This window comes from Rutidosis leptorrhynchoides, chromosome 7, assembly GCF_046630445.1.
Source record: "Rutidosis leptorrhynchoides isolate AG116_Rl617_1_P2 chromosome 7, CSIRO_AGI_Rlap_v1, whole genome shotgun sequence".
Lineage (NCBI taxonomy): Eukaryota > Viridiplantae > Streptophyta > Magnoliopsida > Asterales > Asteraceae > Rutidosis > Rutidosis leptorrhynchoides.
The window spans coordinates 127066184-127078476 of record NC_092339.1 but is presented as its reverse complement, the minus strand read 5'-3'; the positions used below and the strand labels follow the sequence as shown (position 1 = coordinate 127078476).

The window sequence follows — 12293 nt, the reverse complement described above, 5'->3', positions numbered from 1 at the left end:
CTTCACCTCCCACCTCTCTTTTCTCTCTAGCAACAAAACCCTATTTTCATCTTCATCAAGGAATCATCATCTAAACCCGAATCAAGAAGCAAACATCAAAACAAATTACATTTTCGTGATCCTCTCTTCATCCTCAACATTTTGGTAACAATTTCATCTCATTTGGGTAACATTTCTAAAACTCTAGATTTCTCTAAATTCGTGTTTTTGACTTGAAATTGTGTTAGTTAGTGTCTATAGCTCGTGTATAACATGAATATATGTTTTGTTTGTTCGATTCGTTGTTTTGAGTAACTAGTTTGAACATTTGAAATGGGTGTGCTAAATCTTAGATTTTGGATGAGTTAATGTTGTTAAATTGTTAAAGTTCATGTTTTAATTGTGTTACTAGTATCACTAGTTTCGTTTTGATGCGTAGGTTGATTAAGAAAACTTCAAAAACATGAATATTAATTTTTGTGGATTTTGGTTAGGGTTTGATAGACTTAAAACAAACTTTTTGATGCTTGAATGCCATGAAATGTAAATTGTAAATGTATAGTTGTAACGTATGTTTCATTACCTTCAAAACGGCGTATCATATGCTTGAATTGGATTCTCGAATCTTAAAGTGCATTTTGTGAACTTGAAACTTTGAAAACAAACCTTTAATGATCACTTGACGAGATTTCGGTTATTGTAATTGATGCTTTTGATTGATGAAAAGTGGTTAGTTTTATTCCTTGTCAAAAGAGCTTTCCAACGATATAAGATACGTATTCTAAGTGTTTACGGTTTGTGTTTTGCGCTAAATTAAATTTTGGATCAAGACTTGAACTTTTGAAACAGCCCAGGTACCATGCCACACCTAACGTCGCGGCGCGGCCCTCCTCTGTTGCGGAGTGGCAATGGCCGTGTTTGGGGACTGTTCAACTTTGCACTTTTTTGTTTAATTCCAACTATGCTACGCACCTCCGATTAACATGTAACTTGGCCAACATGCTCAAATATGACTTCTAAGCATAGAAAAATAGTTCGGGACCCGACCCGAACGTGTTAACTTTTTCGTTGACTTTGACTTGACCGAGTTTGATTTTTAGTTAAACTTAACCAAACGTTTATGCAATCGTTCTAATCTTCTTTTATACTTGATTGTTGCATGAAACTTGACAACGTGGTTCACATGCTATACTATTCGAGTCTTAACGAGCCATAGGACTAATTGAACACATTTCGCCCGACCTTGTGTCGTAACCGGTTAATTGATACAACTTACTTGTTTAGGTCAAGGCTAAGCAACAATCATGCACACGTTTACTTTGTGAAGTACTTTTATACTCGTGCACTCGAGGTGAGATCATAGTCCCATCTTTCAACAACTTTTATACTTTTAAATCATGGGATGAGAAACATATACGGTTTTATACTACATATTTTTACACTTTGAACACAAGTACGAAAACGAACATTTCACGTACGGGTTTGAACAAAAAGCCTCAATTCAATTATCATTAGTTACAATTGCAGGGTGTAAACGTGAACTTATATTATGTGATCACATGGGCTTGACGAGCCTCATTCGGACGGTTCGCTACCGTTAGCGGATGAAATATATTTTCGGGTCTAGTGTATGTTCTAACACTACGCAAAGGGTGCAAAACAGTTAAGTTTGATAATTGGGTGCCCGCGATACAAACAACAACTTTGGAATGCAAATGATTTTGATAATCATCTTATATTAAATCTTGTGGTTCAAAAACAACGTTTACAAACACCTATGATTTCACCAACGTGTTTCGTTAACAGTTTTTTATATGTTTCTCAGGTTCATACTTGGCTATTTGATACATGCTTCCGCATACACTCATACTTGTTTGGAGTTAAGCATACATACATACATACATACGCTAGTGATAGCACCTTTGGATTCAAACTTTTGTCTACATACTTACGCTATTTATAGAAACCGTGATTTTCAACTAATTATGTCGCAAGTTATTTCAGTTATACTTTATACTTTTGTAAACTTAAACTTGTCGTCGAACGGTTTTGTAAACTAAGCTTTGCAAGCATGATACGTTTCAAATGAACGTGACATAATTTTGGTCAAACGAGTCTCATATAGGGACTACAACCACGTAATGGGACCTAAGTAGTCGGTGCCGTCAAACATGATTTGGTCGGGTCGCTACAGATGGTATCAGAGCGTTGGTTGTAGGGATCTAGGATGTGCATTAGTGTGTCTGACAGAGTCGTTAGGACGCATTAGTGAATCTAGACTACAACCGGATAGTTAGCCATTGCATTCTGACATACATTTACTATAAATAGCACTTACTTGACTACTTGTGCATTATACTTGAATCATTCTTAGGCAAACTTCTTGATGGTACCAAGCTTTCATCATACGAATCCGTATTCTGCCACTTTCTGGTAACACACGTAAATTCAAGATTTATACGCGTAAGGATGACGACGACTTCATTAGTCACACTTGTTCGGGAACTCTGTCTCCCAGATTGTTATTCACCACCGTTTCAACTTACTATCGGTGTCACACCGGTGTTCCTTACTATCTACCACTTCTTGTTACTACTATCACTACTCCAGGTGAGTATCGTCATCAATACTTAACACTACGGTTGTGTACTATTCGTTATCATGATTCGTTACATTTCTCGCACCGAAATACATTATCGTTTGACTTGAACCGCATTGACGTGAACAATCATTTATACACTTCCCTCGGGGAACGCTTCTTTAGAGTTGCACTAATTCTTGCGATTAAATACGAGTCACGTTGGTGATGTCGCTATGCTTTGTTCATTTTAAAACTTCACGATTACACGAACCTGAATCTATGGAGTGATGTGGGGATGGAGGTATGAGTTAGCGTAATATAATGACACTCGATCAATGTGGTTATATTATGGTAAGTCATACCAAAGTTCTAATGACTCGTGATGGTGATTGGACTCGATCAACCTAATCACCACCATGTGCCATGTACATGACTTCATTTTTCTTGTTTGAATATCCGAAAACTCCGAGAATGTTGATAACAACCATACCAGGGAGACATCTTCGATTATTGTCGAACCATACCCATGCTTCCGAAGGAATGACAAATTCTTTCATCTTCAAACATATGTTACACGTGTATACTATTTCGTTTTCGCACAAGTTTTATCGACGAACTACAATATGCTTATTATGCTCACATCGAGACGGAAGCTTCTCTCGCATCACACTCGTACTTCCGTTTAAGGAAATCTTTATTCTAAATTCTCAATGGAGAGAGAGACTCTTCACGTTATACTAGTATTCGCCACGAGGGTGAATAGTCCTAATGAACATTTTCGAAAACCGATAAATCTTCCGCGGCGCGAAATTCTTGAGAAATAGAAACTTGTTCCAACAAACGTTTTCAAGTCTTAACAAACTTGTTTAAAATTTCTTAAGGAGATATACCTCGTTTCGGATCGAGATCCTCGTTTCACTTCTAGATTTTGGAGTGCCTTACAAAAAGCCTCAGGACCACGTTTAGACATGAGTACAACACACCAATCACAAACCGACGGACCAAACAAACATACGATTCAAACCTTGGAAACCATAATACGAGTTGTGTTATCAACTTCAAATTTACTTGAGAAAAGTTTTTTCCTTTAACCAAATTCTCTTACAACGATGGTTATCATTCAAGTCTTAACGTCACACCTTTTGAAATCTTATATGATCGAAAACGTCATTATCCTTTTGTAGAACCAAGTAAATGATAATCAAGTCACCAAACCTGGACTCATTCATGGAGTAACCGTTAGGATCGTTCTAATCCGAGAAAGGCTCGAGACGGCCCGTAGTTGCCAAAGGAGCTATGCCAATGTTAGACGTAAACCTTTCGAATTCCATGTAGGAAACCTCGTAACTTTAAAAGTCGCACCTTGAAAAGGTGTAGTCCGTTTCGGAAACGTAGAAAGCTAAATCAGCGATATTTTTAATCCTTTTGAAATCTTGGGGCGTGTTGTGCCCGTTGCTTACCGTTTCGAACTTCCAACTCAAACAAATTCCGTTCATCCTACATTCTGTGTATCAAACTTAAGGGCGTGTCTAGCGAAATAAGAACTTGTTATCCTCTTCTATGAACTTACTATCAACGATAAACTTCGCTCCCTAGGATGACCGGTTGAAACTATAAATCGTGAACCCAAACTTTAAACCAACGTAAAATCCCAACTGTCAAAGTTCGTTGAAATGCCCAAGGAAGTACCTTCACATATCCGTAGAATTTGCAACGCAAGGTTTCGAAGAAGAAACAACAACTACTACTTCCAACTAAATTTCGGGACAAAATTTCTTTTAAGGTGTAGGTAATGTAACATCCCGCATTTTTTCGTTAAATTTATTTTTAACACTGTCTTTTTTTTAAATAATATCTTTCGTTATTTAAATTCGTAGCTTCCGTTGACTAACGTTCATAATATTTCCGTTATTTGGTTATAACATCTCTCGGTTACACTAATGTTTTTAAAATATTCGTTTGGTTAATTCCTGCACCCGCTTGAAACTTGAGGGACCAAAGTTGCAAGGGGGCCTAACTAGTTGACTAGGTCAACTAGTCAAACCCCACCATCACCACTCATTCACTCTTCACCTCCCACCTCTCTTTTCTTTCTAGCAACAAAACCCCATTTTCATCTTCATCAAGTAATCATCATCTAAACCCGAATCAAGAAGTAAACATCAAAACAAATTACATTTTCGTGATCCTCTCTTCATCCTCTACATTTTGGTACCAATTTCATCTCATTTGGGTAACATTTCTAAAACTCTAAATTTCTCTAAACTCATGTTTTTGACTTGAAATGGTGTTAGTTAGTGTCTATGGCTCGTGTATAACATGAATATATGTTTTGTTTGCTCGATTCGTTGTTTTGAGTAACTAGTTTAAACATTTGAAATGGGTGTGCTAAATCTTTGATTTTGGATAAGTTAATGTTGTTAAATTGTTAAAGTTCATGTTTTAATTGTGTTACTAGTATCACTATTTTGTTTTGATGCGTAGGTTGATTAAGAAAACTTCAAAAACATGAATATTGATTTTTGTGGATTTTGGTTAGGGTTTGATAGACTTAAAACGAACTTTTTGATGCTTGAATGCCATGAAATGTAAATTGTAAATGTATAGTTGTAACGTATGTTTCATTACCTTCAAAACAGCGTATCATATGCGTGAATTGGATTCTCGAATCTTAAAGTGCATTTTGTGAACTTGAAACTTTGAAAACGAACCTTTAATGATCACTTGACGAGATTTCGGTTATTGTAATTGATGCTTTTGATTGATGAAAAGTGGTTAGTTGTATTCCTTGTCAAAAGAGCTTTACAACTTACTTGTTTAGGTCAAGGCTAAGCAACAATCATGCACACGTTTACTTTATGAAGTACTTTTATACTCGTGCACTCGAGGTGAGATCATAGTCCCATCTTTCAACAACTTTTATACTTTTAAATCATGGGATGAGAAACATATACGGTTTTATACTACATACTTTTACACTTTGAACACAAGTATGAAAACGAACATTCCACGTACGAGTTTGAACAAAAAGCCTCAATTCAATTATCATTAGTTACACTTGCAGGGTGTAAACGTGAACTTATATTATGTGATCACATGAGCTTGACGAGCCTCATTCGGACGGTTCGCTACCGTTAGCGGATGAAATATATTTTCGGGTCTAGTGTATGTTCTAACACTACGCAAAGGGTGCAAAACAGTTAAGTTTGATAATTGGGTGCCCGCGATACAAACAACAACTTTGGAATGCAAATGATTTTTATAATCATCTTATATTAAATCTTGTAGTTCAAAAACAACGTTTACAATCACCTATGATTTCACCAACGTTTTTCGTTGACAGTTTTCTATATGTTTCTCAGGTTCATATTTGGCTATTTGATACATGCTTCCGCGTACACTCATACTTGCTTGGAGTCAAGCGTACATACATATATACGCTAGTGATAGCATCTTTGGATTCAAACTTTTGTCTACATACTTACGCTATTTATAGAAACCGTGATTTTCAACTAATTATGTCGCAAGTTATTTCATTTATACTTTATACTTTTGTAAACTTAAACTTGTCGTCGAACGGTTTTGTAAACTAAACTTTGCAAGCATGATACGTTTCAAATGAACGCGACATAATTTTGGTCAAACGAGTCTCATATAGGGACTACGACCACGTAACGGGACCTAAGTAGTCGGCGCCGTTAAACATGATTTGGTCGGGTCGCTACAACTTCCACATTTTTCAAAACTATACTTCAAGAAATATCCTTTGCTGACCGTACAACCAGCAGAGAACTTACTTGACCCTTATTGCAGACTTGAGCTGGGTCCTCATCATGTTGAACCAGCTCATGCTACTACTCAGCCCACTTATAACTTGGATCATGATAAGAGTCACACTAATAAATCAAAACCAGCTAAAACTCTTACACTATCTGAGTCATCATGTGTTGCCAATGAGTCAGCATAGTCACAGCTGAACTTCAGACACCACACTCTGTCTCAATCGAAGGGCTAACTAAAACACACGTATGTCCCTAGAGACCAACATTAGATGCAATTGTTGAGTCAAATTTATTTGATTCTGCTATTGCTAACAAAACTTGTTACTTTATTTCAGATCTTAGCAGGGCAGTACATATCATATCTATTGGTGCTGTGGCTGGTACTAGCGAGTCTTCTGATGCTTCTGGTACTGGTCCTGATACATCTATTATTGAACCTACTGCTGCTGATGATACTGGAGATGAAGTAGTTGCTGGTTCCACTGATTCTATTGTTAATAAGGAGATTCTTACTGCTGATACTTCTGTTACTACTCCTGTTCTCCCTAGTGATACTGCCCCAACTACTAATTCTGAAGTAGTTGGTGAAATGATTGTTGAACCTCCTCCTGCTGCTCATGTTATTTTTCCTAAGGAGGTTCTGGTTTCTGAACTTACTGGTTCTATTGTTGCTGGTTCACAGGAACCACAATTGGATGCTGGTACCTCTGCTACTGCCGCTGTTGAATCTTCTAAGGCTGAAGTTTCTGTTGAAAATCCTGATAGTGCTTAAAATGATCATATATTTAGACGCAATATCCTTCCAATATGTAAAATTTTCAGTTGAAATTGTTCTATTTTCAAGTAATATTCGTTTAAATAAATAAGTGCGAAGACAAAAGACAGAATTGACGATTTGAAGACGCAAATGACCAAAAAGCTCAAATGTCCAAGATATAATCCAAGTGGTTCAATTTATTGATGAGAAACGTCCAAAAATGACAAGAGTACAAGTCGCGGAATGCAAAGTACAAGATATCTAAGCATACGAAAAGACGTTCTAAAATCCGGAACCGAGACATAAACTGAGCATCAAAGCGCGAGTCAACGGACCAAAAATTACAAATCAACTATGCACAATAATATAATATACATATAATTAATATAAATTATATATATTATATATATATTTAAATAAAACGTCGATAAAGAAGAAAACAAACTGATGTTAGCTGTCACATGCGGCCATGCGATCGCATGGCCTGGAGGCTTTATCTCCATGCGATCGCATGGCCGGGGAATCTTGGCCAGGTCCTATAAATTGTAATGTTTTCAGCCGAGTACTACACACACTCTTTTCATTCCTTCTTCTGTAAACATAAATATATTTATATTATAATATAAGTTAATTTTAATAATAAAGTTATGGTTTAGTTGGGTTATTGTAAGAAATGTTTTACGGGTTTTAAGTCAAAACTCTGTCCGGTAACGCTACGCGATAAATAATCACTGTAAGCTATGTTCTTTCTTTTTAAATTAATGTCTCGTAACTAAGTTATTATTATGCTTATTTGAGCCGAAGTAATTGTGATGTTGGGCTAAATATTAAGATGGGGTTATTGGATTTTGTACCATAATTCGGGTTTGGACAAAAGACCGACACTTGTTAACATTGGACTATTGACTATTAATAGGTAGGGGGTATTGTCTAATTGAATGACAACTCATTGGAACCTGTCGAACCTATCTTCAAATTAGTTAATCTAATAATTATTAAATTGATTACGAATGTCCTATTTAGTGACGTTTATACGACATCGTTTACAATCATTTAATTAATCAATTGGATTGGGTAATTGATTATTCATTTTGGTCAAGTGGATAAATTAATATATCATGGACTAATTAAAACAGGGGTGGATTACATACAAGGGTAATTGGTATAATTGTTAACAAAGTATTAAAACCTTGGATTACACGCAGTCGATAACCTGGTGTAATTATTAACAAAGTATTAAAACCTTGTTACAATCTAAATCCCTAATTAGTTGAAATATTTGACTTCGGGAATAAGGTTAATTTGACGAGCATTTTATAATTATGACCGATGGACTATTACGGACAAAAACCAAATAGATATCAAATAATCCAGGACAAAGGACAATTAACTCAGGGTAATAAATTAAAATTAAAACGTCAAACATCATGATTACGGAATTTTAAATAAGCATAATACTTTTATTTCATATTTCATCGTACCTTTATTTACTGTCATTTTAATTACTGCAATTTACTTTATCACAATTTAAATTCTGTCATTTATATTATCGTCATTTATCTTTACGCTTTATTTAAAATCGACAAACTGGTCATTAAACGGTAAAAACCCCCTTTTATATATTATTATTACTATATATAATTATACATATTTTATATATATATATATATATATATATATATATATATATATATAGTTGTTAAAAATATAGTACGTAATCGCTAGCTTCATGTGGAACGAACCGGACTTACTAAAAGCTATACTACTCTACGATTAGGTACACTACCTATAGTGTTGTAGCAAGGTTTAGGTATATCCCATCTATATAAATAAATAAAACTTGTATCATATTTCGTCGTATTTCATATTAAAATATAATCTATTTTGTACTACCCCTCGCACACATCAAGTTTTTGGCGCCGCTGCCGGGGAACCGGCGAAACGCTATATTTTTACGCTATATTTTAGTAAAACTATATTTTTTTTAAAAATATATTATTTCTTATTTCGTAAAAATATTTTGTATAAGTGTTAAAAATTTATATATATATATATATATATATATATATATATATATATATATATATATATATATATATATATATATTAAGATTTTATTTAAAATATATAAAATTAAAAAGTATTTTTATTTTATTTTCAGTTTTTTTATAAGTTTGTTTTTATTATTTTGTAAAAAATTAAAAATCAAATAAATATATAAATTATATTTGGGCCGAAGCCTATTAAAAGGCCGGATGGATTCAGGAATTCTTGGGCCATGCGATCGCATGACCCAGACGATCAAAACTCATGCAGTTGCATGAGCTGGTCTGACAGGCACAATACCTCGTACAGAAATTAATACGCGTAGGGTTTTATTTAATAATTATTATTAATTAACATAATTAGGGTTTTAATTATTTAGTATTTTTGTTTTTAGTTTTTAGTTTTAATTTTATTAAGTTTATTATATTAAATACTTTTATAAAATAATAATATAAAAATAATATCTTTATAAAATTTGTATTTTTATCATTTTAGTTTTAATTTGCATTTTTATCGTTTATTTCGTAATATTTATCGTTCGCTATATAATTTTAAGTTTAGTATTTTGCCGTAGTTATTTTTATACTTCTAGATTTTTAAGCTTTGCCGTAAAATCCCTTAAATGCTTTTTCTTTAGAATTAAGATTGAGGTGATTTAGAATTTTGCGACACCGTTTATATATTTTAGTACCTAAATTAAGTTATTTTCGTTTTGGATATAAAATTCCTTTAAGCTTTAATACCTTTAGACGCAATTTTTAATACTCAGTTTTTAGACTTTTAAGTTTCAACGCTTTTCTTTCTTATCTTTGTTTTTCGACCTCTTATTTTTCGACGCGCTTTTTCTTTCTCATTTTTACACTATAGTTTTTAGGACATAGAATTTTCTTTATTTTCTTTAAATTTCGACAAAAAATTATTTTAAGCGGTTAAATTGATAGACATTCAAAATTTTCTGGTTCGTAGTAATAGTTGGATTTGTTAGTGGCGAGTTGTGGACTTCCGATTTAAAGGGTCCTGGCTACCTGCTGCATCTATTGGCTATTCGAAACGTGGGCAAAATCAGAAAAGTTTATTAATTTGATAACTTATATAATTTTTATTTTTATAACTAATAGGATATTCAGTGAATGCACCGAGCAAAACGTTCACCACCTTTCGTACGTTCACCTCCTGTAACTCGATCAAGACATCTTGCCAATATTATCGCCGTTGATTTTTCTTTAGAATCATCCTCTAGTCGAACAAGTACTCCAATTCAAATTTTCGATAATCCATTTTTTGAACCCGACTTCACAATTGAGAACCCGGAGGATATTCAAGGACAATTCCAAGATCCTGAACCACTAATTATTCCTCCTGAACCACAAACCGTTAAATAAGAATCCTCTAGTGATTCGTATTCAACAAATTCAATTATGGAAGTAACAGAACCTCAAAGTATGGAAGACCGAATGAGAGCCACACGCAATGGCCAAGGTCACGCCATTATTCGGCCAGATGTTAATGCACTAGATTATGAAATCAAAGGACAAATCCTACACATGGTAACTAATCAATGCCAATATAGTGGTACGCCAAAAGAAGATCCAAACGAACATCTTCAAACCTTTAATAGGATATGTACTCTATTCAAAATCAGAGAAGTTGAGGATGAACAGATCTATCTCATGTTGTTTCCCTGGACTTTAAAGGGAGAAGCCAAAGATTGGTTAGAATCGTTACCTGAAGAAGCGATTGACACATGGGATGTCTTAGTTGAAAATTTTCTTAAAAGGTTCTTTCTGGCATCTAAAGCCGTGAGACTTCAAGGAGTAATTATTACATTCGCGCAAAAGCCAAATGAAACATTATATGAGGCGTGGACAAGATTCAGAAAGTTGTTGAGAGGATGTCCTCATTATGGTTTAGACACTTATCAAATAGTACAAATATTCTACCAAGGTGTCGACATCGCTACACGAAAAGACATCGACACAGTAGCTGGTGGTTCCATTATGAAGAAAACCTCAACCGAAGCTCACAAAATCATTGATAACACAGCCTCCCACTCGCATGAGTGGCACCAGGAAAAAGATATCTTTCGTTCATTTAAAGCGGCTAGAGCCGATTCTAGCCATGACTTTGATTCCGTTTTCACAAAAATAGATGCTTTCGAGAGATGAATGGAAATGATGACTAAAGATATTCACGCAATACGAATCAGTTGTGAGCAATGCGGTGGACCACACTTAACGAAAGATTGTCACATTGAGCAAACGATGGAACAACGTGAGAATGTTTCCTACATGAACCAAAGGTCGGGAAATAATTATGAAAATAATTATCAACCGCCAATGCTAAACTTTAATCGAAATCAAAACATTCTTTACAATCCAAAAGGACCGAACAATAACTCATATAACCAACAAGGTCCGAATAACCAACCAACTCAAAACAACACTTTCAATCAACAAAGACCTGGCTTGTATAAACCACCACTGTAAACCGAAGAGAAAAAGTCAAATCTGGAAGAAATGATGGCAAAGCTAATGGAATCTCAAACACAATTTATTACATCTCAAACCCAAACGAATGAGAGGTTTGATCAGTCATTAAGAACTCAACAAGCTTCCATTTTGAATCTAGAAAAACACGTAGGTACTCTTGCTAGCATGATGAGTGAGAGGGAACAAGGAAAGCTACCGAGTGATACTGAAGTAAATCCTCGGAATGAGAATGTTAATATGGTATCAACAAATTCTGAAAAACCAGCACCAGAAGATGGGAAAGTTTTAGATGTGAGTACCAATGAAGAAGTTACACCACCACCACCCGTGTATGTAAAGCCAGTGGTGGCACCATACAGACCACCCATCCCGTTTCCTAGAAAAGGAGTTGAGTATGAGCAAGTGATAGGTAATAAAGTTTGTGATACCTTTGGAAAGAAGAAGAAGAATACGAAAGTGCAAGAAATAAAAATCGTAAAAATAAACCCGGAGAAGACAGTTCCACCGAAACCTCCACCCAGGTTGGGTGATCTGGGTGAATTTATTGTTCCTTGTCTACTTAGTGATTGTGTCATGTATGATGCACTAGCAGATTTAGGTGCAAGTGTGAGTGTTATGCCTCTTTCAATATATAAGAGATTAGGAGTAGGTGAGTTAAG

General features: G+C 34.8%; 1 non-coding gene across 1 annotated transcript; it reads right to left on the bottom strand.

Moving 5' to 3' along the window:
* Positions 1-10947: 10947 nt before the first annotated feature.
* On the bottom strand, positions 10948-11054 carry LOC139860679 (small nucleolar RNA R71). The gene has a single exon (XR_011763308.1). It is a non-coding gene; the product is annotated as a small nucleolar RNA R71 (small nucleolar RNA).
* Positions 11055-12293: the final 1239 nt, after the last annotated feature.